This window comes from Dipteris shenzhenensis, chromosome 6 (assembly GCF_047967505.1).
Source record: "Dipteris shenzhenensis isolate YYH24624 ecotype China chromosome 6, Dip_SZ_1.0, whole genome shotgun sequence".
NCBI classification, from domain to species: domain Eukaryota; kingdom Viridiplantae; phylum Streptophyta; class Polypodiopsida; order Gleicheniales; family Dipteridaceae; genus Dipteris; species Dipteris shenzhenensis.
In genome coordinates this window covers 41,398,758-41,403,894 of record NC_141601.1, presented here as the reverse complement: position 1 = coordinate 41,403,894, position 5,137 = coordinate 41,398,758, and positions in this window count along the sequence as shown.

Genomic DNA, 5,137 nt, shown 5'->3' with positions numbered 1-5,137 from the left:
GAGCTCCCTTCCTACTATGCTAACCTTTTGTGAGAGCTCGAGAACCTTATTATTAGTCATGTTACCGAGGCTGCATTGATGTGGAATAACAAACGAGACCTATGTAAAGCTCTAAGTGGTAGGAGAGGGTGATCGAGGTCCAACACTACAGTACCAATTTTGCAATGGCACTGGGCATCGCCGAGCCTCATGAAGACCCACCCAGTGACCGAAGTGTGGACCATGGACTGGCTTACCAACATTGAGCGGCATCCCATTGACATCAACTCATTGTATCCATGGCCATTGAAAGGGAAACAGAATTTTGAAGCCAGGAACTCCAACTTTCCTCCACAAGCCTCCAAACAAAGCTGGCCCCGAAGAGTAATTAATGAAATTCTTGGATTGTCTCCTGAGAAAAATATTTTGCGATAACTTTCTAATTTGAGTAGCTATTGTAGCTCCATCAAGTCAGCATAAGTTGTTGTTTTTGAGAATGTATACAGTTAGTTCTATTGACACCTATTCTTAATCGACTCAATTTGCCACTCAAAACTTTTATCATGTCTATTCCAAGCAAGATTGCCAAATGTCAATAGTCTTCTTCTGACAGCTTGAGTTGACTAATTAAGCCCCATGCTTAGCTCGGTGTATGTGTGAGCAACTTATAGAAGATTCTCTCTCTTGCAGTCCACAGGTTGCTATGCAAGGTTTCGTACTCTCTGGAGGGTATTGAAAATGATGCTAGTGTGAGTTCTAACAAACATGGTTTATGTATTGACGGGGCAAACTGTATGATGGTGGGGATTACTCACTTAAGCAGAATAAGAGATACAGAGAGGCACAATACATGTTAGTGAACAATGAGTAATTGTAATAATTTAGAAGTACAAACTAGATACAGACATCCTGAGGCTACACACCAACACTAGATTCTCTTTACTACTTTTTGGCCTCGACTTGGACTTGGAACTCTATGAGCAAATGGGTCGCTTCTAGCCTCTAGCTTTTCTACTAGCTAGAACTCACTTTGAATCTACAACCAATCATCTAGAATAGAAAGAAGTCCCTCTGTAATCACCTATTAACCTGAGGGTTAACAATCGCCTAAACTTGACTTTAGTTGTGGCCTCATAGCTCGCCTTTGTCAACTTGCTCCAGCTGCTGTTCAAAGGAGAGAGCTCCATTGACTATGCATCACTAACTAGATGCTTGCCTGCACCATTTTTTGCAGTGGTTTGGCTGTTGTTGTTGCTATTGGTGCCATGTTGATGGAGCCTTTCTTTGCAATGTGGGGACCGAGGGGCTTCTGAGTCACAAGAGTGCTTTCGTACTTGCCAATATATCCTGGCCCTCAGCTTTAAGATTTTCATTTGTAATCAGTGGGACAGTCCTAGGCCGAATGGTATCATTAGTATATGGTGTGAATTGTCTATGAGACTCGTAGTTTTTGAGCTTGCACCCGCCGATGCATCCTGAATCGTCCAACAAAGAAGCGACTTTTAGGTTTTGGTAAGATGATTTTGAGTAGTCATCAATAGAGAGTCTCCCTTCTGAGGAGTCCAAAAAATTACCTTCAGATTTAAGCTTTGGATAGCTCTTAGTGTCACCCAACTTCCTCTGAGAGGAATTACCGAAATGTATCTCCATCAAGTCGCATTTCAAGAAATTGCACGGATTGTAACTATTGTCGGCACGGGCTATAGGAGCACTCACTTCACAATTCCTTTAAGGTGGACGAGCGCCCTACTGAGGGGAAGCTACAGCAGAAGATGAAGAATCTAGTGGAATCTTAGTGGAATATAAGAGGACTCAAGGGGGCTCAAAGAAGAGAACTCAAGGAGGCTCATGGAGGTTGAGTGGCTCTGATACCATGTGTAAATCCATGTAGAAACAATGAGACACAAATGTGTTTGTTTATTCATAGAGTGGTTACATATATAGGCAACTGCCTCCATGTAGGTAGATCCCAAATCCACAATCATCTCCCTGATTATCTCAATCAATCACCTCCTATGATCACTCACTCATCACACCAACCTGACACACCTAACTAGAACCTACTAGCACACCAACACTCACACACTTCTTGCATAGGACTCCAATCCCATAGGCACACACACACACATCAATTTGCCCCTTCATAATGTGCATCTACGTACGTGTCTACAATGTTCATGGTGACCACATGTTTGAGACACACTTTTGAAAGCCGCTCTATCCATTTTCCCACATCTCCCCCACAACCTTCGATGGGTACTACATCAGGAACGATGCTAAGACCAACATCATGCACATGACACAATCCAGGCATGGATTGTGAACAAGAAGAAAGGCATGTTAACCTCCACCATAGTTAACATTTCATGTACCATGTAAAGTACGCGGAGATGTAGGAGAGAGCGTGAGGATTAGCATGTAATATTTGCCTTGTAGCTGAATGGGCCCAAGTGGTTGTAAAATGAGAATGAGAGAGGAATATGAGAGTACAAGGGTTAGCCCTACCTTCAAAAGGTGGAAATATATATAAGGCCAAAAGTTTGACTTTGGTCTTCATTGTGTACTTGTGAGTTTTGGAATATAAGCTCTCTCCTTCTCTTCATTCTTTTGCATCAAGTCTTCTTGCTTCCTCTTGCTAAGTTTTTTTGTGGAAAGGCAAGTTGCATAGCTTCCACCTCACCCACAAAGACATTATGGAGGTGAAGGCTCTCACCAAACTCATCCAACATAGCTTCCAAAAGTGGCGCCATAAGAATGATCAGCATACACGGGGCGTATACATCAGACCATACTACAACCAAGTACCCCACACAAACGCCGATAGGACACCGATGCAGGTCTATAGCCACAATGACAGCTTTCATTTTTGAAGCACGTAACATTTTGGCAAACCTACGGCTACGCAAGACTAGAACGGAGGACCGACCCCACTTACATGCCACTACGTCGAGGATGGAGCTAGCTTGATTTTGAAAAGATGCAAGTAGTAGATCTTTATATAGCATACAACTTTCCCCGGTCGACTTTCCAAAATTTGGCTCTTCCTTAGCCCTGGCTGCTAAAATGGAAGAGTTTAATAGTATTGTTGCCTCAATCCCTTATCCTCCATTGGTAGCTACAATGCATTTGTTGATCCTTTTGCTACGGGACTAATCCCTGCTGACCGAAGAGTATCATCAGTGGCTTCATACCAAAATTGTTTTCAACTTGAATGAAGGTCCCTTATTCCCTCAAGTAATGGGCATCTACGTACGTGTCCGCAATCTTCATGGTGACCACATTTAGACCTTTGAAGATATGCCCGAGACACACTTTTGAAGGCCTCTCTATCCATTTTTCTACATCTCCCCCAGAACCTTCGATCGGTACTACATCAAGAACGATGCCCTCAAGACCGACATCATGCACATGACACAATCCAGGCATGGATTGTGAACAAGAAGGGGGGCATGTTAAATGCTGCCACAGTTAACATTTCATGTGTACCATGTAAAGTATGCGGAGATGTAGGAGAGTGCGTGAGGATTAGCATGTAATATTTGCCTTGGAGCCGAATGGGCCCAAGTGGTTGTAAAATGAGAATGAGAGAGGAACATGAGAGTACAAGGGTTAGCCCTCCCTTCAAAAAGTGGAAATGTATATAAGGCCAAAAGTTTGACTTTGGTCTTCATTGTGTACTTGCAAGTTTTGGAATACAAGTTCTCTCCTTCTCTTCATTCTCTTGCATTGAGTCGTCTTGCTTCCTCTTGCTAAGTTTTCTTGTGATTGCGACTCACCCCCTTCCCCATTCTTCCCTCCTCCTTGGTCTCATCCCCTTCTTCCTTTACCTTCCCTGTTTACCCTCTCTCTTTTCCCCCTCATGGAAGCACTCACACAATCTAGTAGATGCTTGGGTGACACAAGCGTGAGGCTTCCCATACAAAGCTCCACAAGGAGTTGTTTTTGGGAGTAGAGGCTTCGATGGCATTCTTCCAAGATCCCCACAACACGTGAGTCTCTGCCAAACTACACACACACACTCTCTCTCATGAACTACAACTCTTTTGGTTTTATAGTTCTCTAGTCTACCAATGTGTTCTTTTATTATAGTCATGATTGTCTATATACTATCCCATTGCATTCTCTCGTAAGCAAGTCTTAGCCACATTATAGTCATAGTCTTCCTAGTTTCCCAATCACATTGGTTCTCCTTTATGATTTCAAGTTTGGAGTTAAGGTTTCAAATACATTTTTAAGTGTATTTACTTTAAAAAATTGATACTCAACATTTTCTCCGTAGTTCAAATTCCAAATTGTTATAATCCCATAGGTGATGTTGTATGGCTTGCTTGCTCTTATAGTGGCTTCCTACTGCTTATATCAAGAAATTCCCATTTATTCATAGATGTTAAATCGAATGCCTTAGCACTTTTAGAATAACCACCACACAATTGCATACAATTATGCATACCAATCTTGTGTTAGTCTTTTTCACAAAAGTGGGGATGTGGTGTGTGCTCCATAATGAACGGGAGGTACTTTTAGGCTTTTCCAATGTAAAGCTTCATCACAATCATCAATTGCATGGGACGAGTGTTCATCATGTGTGCGCGCCTATGTTGAAGTTTCATAAGAGCACAAAGGTGTAGAGTATTCTAGAAACACAAGATTTTTTGTCATGTGCGCCATCCACCTGTGCAAAAGTTTTGTTAGAGCACTAAAGTGTAGATGTTTTTAAGGATATTCTAGATGCTTTTGTTCAAACCTCATAGGAAATTCTTGCTCTTGCATCCCCTGGGCATGGTAAGCCACTTGGGCATGAACACTAGAGTTTCTATGCCATATGCACTAATCAAGATCGATCTTTTTGTGCTTGTCATGATCGGGTGGGCGGCGATGATGGTAGTGGTGAACCTACATCGTTCCTGGTCAAGGAGTATGATTTTGGATTGTGTGTTGTTGGATTGTGGTGTTGGTAGTGGTGAACCTACATCGGTTCACCAAGGAGTGTGTTGTTTGATTGTGTGGCGTGGAAAGTTTTGAGACCCAAGTGAAAAGGTTTTGCAGGAGGAACTTCAAAACACTAGGAGGTCACATCATGTCTAGATCAATCAGGGATTTGAACCTTGAGACAAAGTAGAATCCATGGATTGATTTAAATTGAGAGGTAGCACCATTT